Raw genomic sequence first — 12,921 nt, 5'->3', positions numbered from 1 at the left:
ATGTCACCCTAATAACTATGGCGTGATGGAAAATGTTACAATCTCTCTTAAAGACAACCCACCAGTGCAGCAGTTGAAATTAACGCTTTGTTAAACAAGATGGTAATTAAAATTAAAGCTGGCAATGACGATCCAACACATATCGACAATGAACATTTATTTAATTGATTTAATAATGTAAATTGTTTAGGTTAACAATAGAAACCTTAATGGGCAGAAAAAAGCCACTGGTAAAAATAATTGGCTTAAATTATTATTATAAATATAATATTATAAATATAATATTTTTAAATATTGTATCCATTAATTTTTATCGTCTTGTTTAACAAAATATGTCATTTTTCAACTGTGTTCGTTTTCATAATATTTGTCTCTACAATGAATTATTAAAAGCTTTTCAATAGAAATTGAAGTTTTAATTAGCAGTTCGTTTAGTTGAAAATAATTTCATATTCATAACTTGACTTATTACTGCAAAAAATAAACCAAATTGCAATTTCAAAATTTAAGTAGATTTTTAATCAGAATACTTCCGTTGTGTTAGTTATTTCTAAAAATAATATCCTTAAGATTCTGTAAGATGTACGAGAATTAGCGGCGTCATGAGAATCCGAAACGCATAAGAGAAGCCCAGATCTTTTTATTATTGTTTCCTCCCGTAAAAAGATAACAAAACAACAAAATAAAGTGAAAGCGGCAAAATTTTCTGGACCAATATTTGTCAGCAGAATGACGTTCAACTATTCAGAGGAATGTTTAAATTTAAACGGGCGGACATGTCGACGATACGGTCTGACCTTTAAACGCCTTTTAAATGAAGCCTAGGACCGTAAAATATTTGTATAACAGAAACCAACGGGTACGTTTGTATTTTTTGTCCGCTAGTATATCTCAGATTTATCAACCGATGGTTTGTTGTAAGCTACTCGAGTCAAAGCATTCCGTCGTTGTGGAAACTCTAGGCTAAATTTAAAAACCTTTCATTCCATCTGCTTAACGTGGGTTCGACTGGATAAAAAATCCCCTTCCGGGCAGATGTTCAGGAGTGTAAGGTACGAGGCAGGAAACGGAGATTTAACAGCTGTTCAGAGTCTGTACCATTAAAGAAATAGGAGGGTATAGAGCTTGTACCTAGTCGGGGAAAGTGCCTTTTGGAAAATCGGCGTATTGTGCTGGGTCTCATTTTCAGCCGGCCGGGAAGCGAAAGCTTTATTGCGGAATCCCTATAATTTGCAGGGATTTGGAGCAAAATGGTGTTCCCATAATATTGAAATCGTGCTGTTTTCGTTTTGGATTAGTGGATTAGATGTACTGTTTTCAATTCCCTTCGCGGCGTGAACCAATCCAAGCATAAGCCGGAAACGAATCGAGGAAAAAGGTGGATAAAATTTACTAAGCAGTCAAAGCTTATTTCACAAAATATAATACAAATGTCTAGCAACGATCAATTTAGAAGACACTATGATTGGGTAGGAGAGATAGAGTGAGAAACCGTATGAGATAGAGAGGGGGAAAGAGTGAGAGAGAAGAAAAGAACGAGAGAAAAGAGTGAGAGAGTGGGAGTAAAAGAGAGAAAGAAAATAAAGGGAGGGAACTAGCATAGATGGAAAAGAGAAGATATATATTTTGATTGACGGATAAAGAGATATAAAAAATAGATCGGTATGGAAATAGAGATAGAGAAAATGAGAGTGAGAAAGAAATAAGAGTGCTTTTTCCTTGTTTGCTTCCTTTCATTAATTTTTTTAGGGATTGTTTATTTATGTCAATTGTTCGTTTGTGCGCTTTATATTTATTTTTTCTCCGTGTGCTTGCTTTTCTTATAAGTTTTCATGTTTCTCCATTCACATTTCCTAGTTAAATCTTTTTCTTTGTTTGTTTATACGTGGGTATGTGTATGTGAGTGGATGAGTGTCTTTGTTTTTAGCATCTTGGTATATTTCGTTCCAGTTTCGTCTGTGTATTGTTTCTTAGCGTTTTCAACAAACAATTCTTGATTTTTTATCGTGTTGATTTATTTGCTTAGGTTTTTCTTCGTGTGCTTGTTTGTTTATGTATGTTTTTGTTTACATTTACAAATGGTTTATTCTGTTCGTTTTAAAATTGTCTGTGTTTTTGTATTCGCGCTTGCTTGTACCGATGTGGCTTTAATTGTAATTTGTATGTATGTTCTCTTTCTAAACGTCTCTCTCTCTCTCTCTCTCTCTCTCTCTCTCTCTCTCTCTCTCTCACTCACACACACAAAGTGTGTGTGTGTGTGTGTGTGTGTGTGTGTGTGTGTGTGTGTGTGTACGTGCGTGCGTGCGCGCGAAAGTATCTTGAGTTATGGTGTAATAAATTTGAATTTCTTATCATTGCAATATTATCCTTTTATCACCGTATTGCTTATTATTGTTGTACTTCACGTGTTTACAATAGATAACTAAGCTAGATGGTTGGGAAAATAAAAAATAAAATAGTGGGTGTCACAACATGCAATATTTTTCAATATGATACACTTAAACCAGTACAACATTTTAAATTGGGTTTGATATATAGACTGATATAATTGATTCATCGGATGGGCAAGCGATTCGATTTAAATTGAGATTTATTTGGTCATAAGATAAGATATCACGAAAACTGACTCTGATCGTAATTTATACATCAACAGACGCTCCCTTAATTGGGCGGTATAGGTTTCTCGGCGTATACCCGCGCCCGTTTCCCCGTGGGTAGGGAAATTTGAACAAGTAGGTTGTATCAAAGGCAACACCATTTTGGGAAGTTGTTCGAAAGGGGGTCAGACTGTTACGGCACAACGCGATCCCAGACGAGCCATCGGCTGCATACATCATGTCGCAAACGGGACATATTCGTGGCACCCGTTGCAAGAATGCCAACGTTGCGTAATATTAAGAAAAAAACAAACAACTCATGGCAGTAGCAAGCGTAATGCGATAAAAATTACCGATATTTCACATTCCGGCTTAATGTACATTATTTTTACATCTTTTACACGGCATAGAGGTGAAATCATAACACAAATTCCGCATATCCTACCAATTCACGGCGTAATGTTCGTGTAAAAATGTTAATGAGGTCGTACATAAAAATAAATGGGTCACATTATCAGTTTTATTGAATATTGAATAGGACCGACAGAAAGTAGTTTCAATCCATTTGTGTCAAATTGAGCAAAAACGTAAATTTGTTGTGTTTGTGTGTGTGTGTGTGTGTGTGTGTGTGTGTGTGTGTGTGTTATATTATAAGAATCTCTTTTTGTGTGTATTATCGTCTTCGTATGTGTCTTTAACTAATTTTGTGTGCGTGCGTGTTTTTATGCCTTTTTTCCAAGTGTGTGGCGTATATGTTCCCACCCTTGCGTGCATTTGTATTATTGTATACTATTTTTCTTAGTTTAATACATTTTGGTCATTATTCTACTTAAGAAAATATGACAAGCAAAAATTGTAACAATAAAAAACAAACAAACAATCGGTGTACAATCAACAAACTCTTTTTAAATGATAGCATCTTAATTGTTTGAAACGTAAAACTTTGAGAATAATTTCTCGCAATAAAAATAAATTAATTACATAATCAACAATCTGATATGTTTTTAGACCAAACTTAACCTTAATTAATACACTTTTTTAAATTATGTTGATTTTTTCCAACCCTATGAGAATTTAGGGAATAGCTCCTAGGTTGAATAATTATATTAACATGCTCTCGTTAAAATAAGAAAATTAACTAACCCTATTAATATAAATACTTAATTCTCAAGGAGAAAGAGCTTTTTGTTTATACCAATCAATCACTGTTGCAATCTGTGGAAAAAAATGCAAATTCTACTGGTATTGACAAACAAATATTTTATAAATAAAAATTGTGAAATCATGTTCTTTTAATAATATTCTTATTCATATCATTTTCGGATTACAACTGGTGAAGGAAGACAAAAATTATTCGTTAGATAATTTATTAAATTATGTTGTGTAGTTTTTATGTAAAGTGTAAATGGGATTTTTTAAAGTATTATTCGTGGGTTTTACAATTTTTCCATCAGAAATTGAACAACCTGTTTAGTTTAGATGTTTTATGCTCGAAACATGAGCTTATTTCAATTTTTAATCTTAAAGGGAATTTGTATATATTTCATCAAGCGTTAAAATGTTTATTTATTTATCTTTATTATTTAGGTAATAATTTGAAAATGCTGACTAGGTTAATGTAATAATAGGTTTATAGAACATTTTTTTAGGCTTTGTAAAAATATATTTGAAATAAAGTGTTTAATTAATTATAGGTTTAAAAACAACTGTCAGTGTTGTGCAATATATTTGCAGACCACTTTGCACAATATTTTCGTTTGTCTTTCCTCATTAGAATCAGAGCTAATTAAATATTTAAAATTAATAAATAAGTACTTAAGTTAAAAAAAAATTTAAAAAATGCAAGATTCAAGCTATATTTTTTGAGCATTCATATTTTAAAGATTTTTTGTTAAAGTTTAAAAAAATTAATTACTATTAAATTAGATATTGCAGACATTAAAAATAAGGAAAAAAACGATCTTTAAGCAATATTTTAAAAGATGTTTTATCAGAAGTTTTCAAGCGTTTAATTAACTATACAAACTTTAATAAAGACAAGTATAAGTGTTGAGCAATGAATTTGCAGACCACTTTGCTCAATTATTTCCTTTGTCTTTCCTCATTAGAATCAGGGATAATTAAATATTTAAGATTTAAAAAAGACCGACAAATGCAATATTCTTTATTTTTTCAGCATTCACATTTGAATGTTTTTTTTTAACGCTTAGGAAGTTTATTTGCTGATAAATTAGACATCATCATAGTCAAAAATATGGAAAAAACGATCTTTAAGCAATATTTTAAAAGTTGTTTTATCAAAAGTTTTCAAGCGTTTAATTAATTACACAAACTTTAATAAAGACAAGCGTAACTGTTGGGCAATGGATTTGCAGACCACTTTGCTCATTTATTTCCTTTTCTTTCCTTATTAGAATCTGGGATAATTAAATATTTAAGATTTAAAAAGACCGACAAATGCAATATTCTTTATTTTTTCAGCATTCACATATGAATGTTTTTTTAACGCTTAGGAAGTTTATTTGCTGATAAATTATACATCGCAGTCAAAAATATGGAAAAAACGATCTTTAAGCAATATTTAAAAAAATGTTTTATGAGAGGTTTTCAAGCGTTTATTATTTATATTCAAGCTTAATTTAATTAAATTATTTATATTAATTCATAAAGACAAGTATCTGTGTTGGGCAATATATTTGCAGATCACTTTGCTCAATTATATCGCGTTTTTCCTCATTAGAATCAGGGATAATTAAATATTTAAAATTTAAAAAAGACTGACAAACAATTCAACCTTTATCTTTAGGCATTCATATTTGAAAGTGTTTTTTAACGCTTAAGCAGTTTAATTATTTGCTAACATACAAAACAAATCGTATGCTTTAAAAATATCGAAATAAACGATCTTTAAGGATGATTTTAAAGTTTTTATAAGATTTTTTTAAACCTTATTTCTATGAAGTTTTTGCAAGCTGGGGCTGCCTTTTGAATAAATATTTATTGTCCAGCTCAATTGGTATTGCCGACCTTACAAAGACCGACAAAAACAAATTTTGAGCATTGCTTTCTCAGAATTCCAGAGATCCAGAGTTTTTCTAACCACCGGTCACTGTTGTGACAGATTCAGATTTCAGCCCTTAGCAATTAAATGAGATTTTTCACATTTTCAAAAGAGATCAACAAATGCAAGTTTAATAATTTCTTCAGATTTTTTAATGTTATTTTTTATAGCATTGTTTACCGTTTTATTGGATATAAAAGTATCGAGTAGTTATTATACACTTTAAATATATGCCTTAAGACTTTTTCATATCAATTTTTTTCCACTATCGGTTATCATCATTTTGTCAGATCAAATGTTCAGGGTTAACGGTGTGATGACAACTTGATGGAATTTCTCCAAAGGTTCTGACTTCCACGATTTGCTGAATGGTAGTGGCAGTCATCACGTGCGAAAATTTCAAGAGTAAACAATTACCTTTATTCAAAAAATTAACCAAATTTGACGTTTTGTGCACAAAAACTTGTTCCATTTCGCGATTGTTTTGCCATATAATATAATATGGCTATTTATTTAAACCTTTCAGACGAGATACTAGGAGAGATACTTAATGTCACGATTCATAAATAAAGTGAAAAAAATCCGAATGGAATAGTGCACATACCTGTTGCTGGGTTATATCCGATTCCGAAACACAAACTCACATACATACAACACAGTTGGACAGACGGGAAGAACTGTTGCACCTAGGGAGAAGAGGCCTGACCGCTGGAGGCCCCCACCAGGGTGCACGCCCCTCCACGGCTCTCTTCGACGATGGAGGATATCTACATGGAATCTCGAAATTAAAGGCTATCCTTCTCTCAGTTTATCCTATTAAAATCAACTTTTCAAAAATACTTTCCGCCGACGTTACTCGTAAAATGGCCAGACGGGTTCGGCCGACTGGAGCTAAGAGTTTAAAATCTGATCCGTCTTTGACTGACCCACCGGAGAGGTCACCGGCAGGTTCTGTATTGAGATTAAGAATTTTGGGATCCGTTTCGCTCCGTTGTTTTTCATTATTCCGCCTAGCTAGACTCTAATGATTCAGCCCTAATCAATAAAACATAATATATAACCTACCTGACCATGTTTGAGAAATACATGTCGGATTTCGGGGATTCGACGACAGTGCTGAAATCGACCGACCAAATGCTAGTCTAAATCCGTTCGAGAATTGTTCCTTCAGACGTTCGATTTGACCGTTTCAGGATTATTTAAAATTTATATTTAAAACCTTATTATTATGGTTATTATACTTTTTCAAAAAGAAAAAGAACGAATGATGTTTTGTTTAAATTGAAAAAATACTTTCGAAAACGTAAAATTTAGCTTTTGAGGAATTAATCCACTTCAGCAGGATTTTGAAATAATTCTTAATAATTTATAATGTTAACAATATGCGTATACTCTCAAGGACAAAAAAAACCGGACACTCTTATTTTGTGGTTTATTTCAAACTGTATAAACTTAACTATAAATTAACAATATAAAACTATAAATTAAAACAGAATATTTTATATAGATTTTTTTTAATGAAAACTTAAAATCCTGCATTATTTTCCGGACAACCCGATATAATACTAAAAATTAATTATATAAAACTATAAATTAATTATATACAACTATAAACTACTTTAAACTATAAATTAACTGTATAAAACTGTAAAGTAAATATATAAAACTGTAGACTACTTAAAACTATACAAATAACGGTGTTAAACTTTAAAGTAAAGTTATCAAACTATAAACTACTTAAAAATATAAATTAACTGTACAAAATGTAAAGTAAATATATCAAACAATAAACTACATAAAACTATAAATTAACTATACAAAACTATAAATTACTTATATAAAACTATAAACTACTTGAAACTATATATTAACGGTATAAAACTCTAAAGTAAACATATCCATCTATAAACTACATAAAACTATAAATTATATATATAAAGCGATAAACTACTTAAAACTATAAATTAACTATATAAAACTAAAAATTAGGTATAAAACTAAAAACTACTTAAAACTATAAATTAACGGTATAAAACTGTAAAGTAAATATATCAAACGGTAGACTACTTAAAACTATAAATTAACTATATAAAACTAAAAATTAGGTATATAAAACTATAAAATACTTAAAAGTATAAATTAACTGTATAAAATGTAAAGTAAATATATCAAATAATAAATTACATAAAACTATAAATTAACTGTATAAAAATATAAATTAACGGTATAAAACTGTGATGTAAATATATCAAACTATAAACTACATAAAACTATAAATTACATATATAAAACGATAAACTATTTAAAATTATAAATTAACTGTATGAAACTGTAAAGTAAATATATCAAACTGTAGACTACTTAAAACTATAAATTAATTGTATAAAACCAAAACGTAGTTAAATAAAACTATAAACTACTTAAAACTATAAATTAATTGTATAAAATGTAAAGTAAATATATCAAACTGTAAACTACATAAAACTATAAATTAACTATATAAACTATAAATTACTTATACAAAACTATAAACTATTTAAAACTATAAATTAACGGTATAAAACTGTAAAGTAAATATATCAAACTATAACCTACATAAAACTATAAATTACATATATAAAACGATAAACTAATTTTAAAATTATAAATTAACTGTATAAAACTGTAAAGTAAATATATCAAACTGTAGACTACTTAAAACTATAAATTAACTGTATAAAACTGTAAAGTAAATATATCAAACTATAAATTACTTAAAACTATAAATTAACTATAAAATAATAATTAACTATATAAAACTATAAATTAATTATATAAACCTAAATTACTTAAAACTGTAAATTAACTATATAAAACTAAAAATTGATTACATAAAACTATACATTACTTAAAATTATAAAGTAACTGTATAAAACTAAAAAGTAATTATATAAAACTATAGACTAGTTAAAACTATAACTTAACTACATAAAACTAAAAATTACTTATATAAAACTGTGAACTACATAAAACTATAAATTAACTACATATACACAAAAATTAATTATATAAAACTATAAACACTAACACTATAAATAAACTATAAAAACGTTATCATTAACGGTGGACACATACTAATTTTATTTAATAAATGCTATGGAGATTAAAAGATTTATAAAATGAACTACGAGACTAGGCGAAACCAGAAAAAAACGTTTGACATTTTCAGGCCGACCGACTTGGGTCTAAGTTAATTAAAAACCCGAAAAACTTGTCTTTTTAGGCTGACTAACAAAGTTCAATTTAAATCATAATTAACCATGTTTTTACATTTTATTGCGTGTTTTAATTGTATATTTACCCTGTATTGACAATTGAGGTCAAAAATCAAGTGTGTACATATCGAAAGGATCGCCTGAATTTCTAATAGTGAAACTCGCAGAATGTCAGTTTTTAATATAGTTAATCTAAAATCAAATCGCGATGGCACAACCCATGGTTATTTGAGGAAGTTGGCCAACCGGCGATCCCCATCGGGAAAAGCCTTTCGTTTCGAGCATAACCTACATAACTCCCATCTGAGGCCTGCTCCCCTTTTTTAAACGATTCAACTTCTTTGCCACGCTTCATTTGAATGTCCATGCTGCAATTATGACGAAGTGATAATGTGTAAGTAAAAATTGAACTTCATAAATGTCACTTACTTTATATTTATTGTGTTTAACGATGTGGTCACTAGAAAGGACTGCATGCTGCAAAACGTTCACAACATAAGTTCATTTAAAATATTTATTCAGTATTTAGATCATATTTAATAAATAAACACGACTAATACACTAATAGAGTTTTACATTTTTTAAATGTATAACTAATTAAAACTTTTTTAAATTTGAACGTTGTTTTCAATCATCAGTGAACCAACAAATATATAAAAAAAAAGATTAAGAAAGATCAGAAGTTAAAAAAAACAAGCAGGAAAATGCTAGTTATTTGGCTATAAAATTTAAACGAAGTATAATAACAAATAGAGGGAATAGCATAAACAAATTTTGTGAGGCAGAAAAAATTTAAAGATTTCCATTAAATAGGTACAAAAAAAAATACAGACGCTTGTAAATATTTATTTGTTATTTTCCATAAATTGAAATAAAAATTAATAGTTGACTTAAAACGTAAACACAACATTAATAACTTGTTGTTTACCCTTATAAAGTGTTACTTTTACTCTTTAGACAAAAAATAAAAAAGTTCAATTTCATCCTTTCTGAGCCAACTTGTCCAGTGAGTTAATTGGTGTTTCAGATAGTTTTCTTTGATGAAACACTACATTTTAGTAAAACATAATTTTTTTTCTTAAAACCACGGCTTTAATCTCATCTGGGCAGATGCTTTGTCCAACGACGGACATAGCGACGGCCACATATCCCGAGTCGTGTGCCACGCTGTACCATCCTCGATGGTCTACCGGAATTCCAAAGGGATCTCTCTGCTAGAGACGGACCGTTTATTTGCTTTTACCACAGTACGGAACCGTCCTTTAACGGCTTCCTTATAGATAGTCAAATCCAAATGGTCCTTAATTAGGTCCTTAAGGTTGAGCTCCAAAAAAAGGCTTCATGGAAACAGCCTCAAGACGTGCCACATCAGGATCTCTACTACTGGCGAGACATCGAGGAAAAGATGACTATTCGCCAATCACCATCTGGTTTCGACACCCTGGGGGGTGGCTGTTAACTGCGCTAAGGTATATTGAGGAAGCTCTTCTTGAAGCTCATTCGCTTCATTTATTGGGATCATAGCTCGAATTGTCACCCTGAGAGGATGTAGGGATTATCACAATGAATTGGCCAGCACGTTCTTCTGACATGAATCCTTCAGAACACTTAAGTGACATGATAAAGAGACGGTTTAGACATGGACTTTAATGCGACCAAATTAATATAACGACAAAAATATATATAGTTTGAAATAATAGTGTGAATTGTGGGTGTTTGTGTTTGTCTTTGACTGTATAAAGTTAACTAGCAAAGAATGCATATCAACTTTTATTGACTTGGTATAACTTATAAATGGTCTAACCCGATTGCTACTAGAAGAATCATCATTTACTCAATGAAATGTGAAAATTTATTACCTATTATAATTATTTTTTGTTAAAATAATTTAAAATTAAAGGATTATTTGTGTATAAAACCTGGAGAAGAGATTTATTCTTAATGACAGGGTATGTTGTTGGTGGTAGAAACCCTATTAATTTTTGCTCCAGTTCAACGTCTCAGACCAGGATGTTATTCAGTTGTCTTGATATGTGAAGCACATGTGGCATTTTAAGAAGGCCGAATGGAAAAACAAGATGAATCGAACGGGTTAGTTGTCATAAACCATAAATATTCATTGCGTACAAGGCGGATAAAATTTGCTCAGAACAATGGACCTCGTTTTAAGCAGTCAATCTCTTTGGAAAGACAAAAGGCGAAAAGGATTTGCAACGCGATTACTCATAGCGTACGCTCCTGCAGTTATAAATAATTATATTTTATTCCTAATTCTGCAGCGATGATTGACTAATAAAGTATTTTTATTTAATAAGTGCCAAGTCGTCTAATTAAATCTTTGTTAATGGCAGTATAATTTGTTCAATGCATCCTATTCTCTTGTTGATACAAGGTTCCAGTCTGAAAAATTTTAAAATAGAAATAATACTCCTCTTCTTTCCTATATAAGGAAGAATAAAGGAGGATGAGTCGGATTGAATAGCATCAGAGCGGTGGAGTGACTATGAGTCACAAGGACAGGTGACGAGTACCTGGAACTGGGTAAAAATTCGGCAGACAAACCGTCTTCGTCCTTGAAGAAAACTAAGGATCGAATCATGAATATAATATAACTTTGCATTTTGATTCAATTCTTGGACTGTTATTGTTTTGAAAATAGCTCTTTCAATATTGCTAGGAATTTGTTTATGCCCAACAGAATTGTTTTATAAGAAAAGCATTCCCTAGATCACTATCTTTAGCTAAACAGAAGTGAAAGTAAGTTTTTTGTTTCGTACGACATCTCGAAACAAACTTTCAGCCAATTTGGCAGCCCGGAATAATTTGACGTAAATCAAGTCCTATTTAAAAAAAAAGAAATAAAAGGAGGGAAATCAAAAACCTTCCCAATTATAATCGGTGTCAAGTTGGCTATTAACAGAGGGAAAAAAGAAGCTAATCAGATTTAACAGACCTATCAAATAAAAGAATGTTTTTTAATTCAATTTTAACATTGTAAACTACCAAAATTACACGTTACACATAAAATATGTTTACATAAAAAACTAAACACCACACATAAAAAACTATTTTCTAAAGTCAGTCAAATATGTAAAAAATACATTTAATGTACAATCTATACATTTTTTAAGCCCGAAACTCAGTTATTACCTATTCATTTTTTCAACCACTACAAACCCCTGAATATAATTGTATGGGAAAATCGAAGTTAAGTAATCGCTCGAAGAAGACTTTTTTTTAAATAAGAAACTTTATTGTCAAAACTGTACAATGTTTAATTTTAAACCTACAGAGTGACGGGCAGGAGGCTATCGTAAGAATAAGGCAAGGATATTTGAGAATTAGGGTTTTTATACTAGTTTAAAGAAATGCTGATTAAGATGATGGGCGGCCGTCCGGACTTTGCTGACGTGTTGGTCTGAGGGGCGTTTGGTTGCTCCATAACTTCGATCAAGAGATGATACACATCCTGCACGGTATTACCGCAACACGTAGATGTTCGAAGTCCAAATCTGTACATATATTTTATGTTAGGTCCATTTCCGGTAAATACTTAGTTAGCTGCGGCGTGATCCTCGTAAAGTTCAATCCGACCCTGTTCTCAACTGCTGTAAAAGTTTTTTCGTTGAGCTATTATACGGAAGATTCCATTTCTAAACAGTCTTATCAAAAATGTGTTTTCTAATTAGGAATTAGGGATAACTGTGTCCACTGGTCTTGCGCAGCCTTCTTAGCCAGCAAAACTGCTTCTTCATTGCCTAGGATGTCAATATGGGCTTTTACCCAAAGCAAACCCAATTCCTTCCCCTCATCGCGGAGTTGCTTTGCTTGGTCCCTATCGGCCTTGCAGTATTATAATGCTTCTTCTATAATTAATATATAGTAAGATATGATACCTACAAGCTGTGTAAATAATAACCTTTTTGGATCCCCACCGAATTGCTACAGTGAATTTACTACAATGACCTTAAAATCGCGATTCTCTCAGCCTGGTTATTCGAACAAATCT

At 30.8% G+C, this 12,921-nt stretch overlaps 1 protein-coding gene and 1 long non-coding RNA gene across 5 annotated transcripts in view; one reads left to right on the top strand and one right to left on the bottom strand.

Annotated features, from left to right (window-relative positions):
- LOC106665245 overlaps window positions 1-6,354 on the bottom strand; it is a 95,809-nt gene extending 89,455 nt beyond the window's left edge. For 2 of the 4 annotated variants that reach the window (XM_014391540.2, XM_014391538.2), the window contains exon 1: window positions 6,263-6,353. The gene's annotated coding sequence lies outside the window, so the exon portion shown is untranslated. Of the gene's footprint in view, window positions 1-6,262 lie in introns of all 4 variants that reach the window. The other 2 variants (XM_014391533.2, XM_024229568.1) reach the window with 2 other exon arrangements.
- The window catches only part of LOC106665246, a 255,348-nt gene that overhangs the window by 94,179 nt on the left and 148,248 nt on the right, over window positions 1-12,921 (top strand). The window lies entirely within an intron of this gene.

Source organism: Cimex lectularius, unplaced genomic scaffold (genome assembly GCF_000648675.2).
Source record: "Cimex lectularius strain Harlan isolate CLEC.00 unplaced genomic scaffold, Clec_2.1 scaffold186, whole genome shotgun sequence".
NCBI classification, from domain to species: Eukaryota; Metazoa; Arthropoda; class Insecta; order Hemiptera; family Cimicidae; genus Cimex; species Cimex lectularius.
This window is presented reverse-complemented; position numbering and strand designations above follow the sequence as displayed.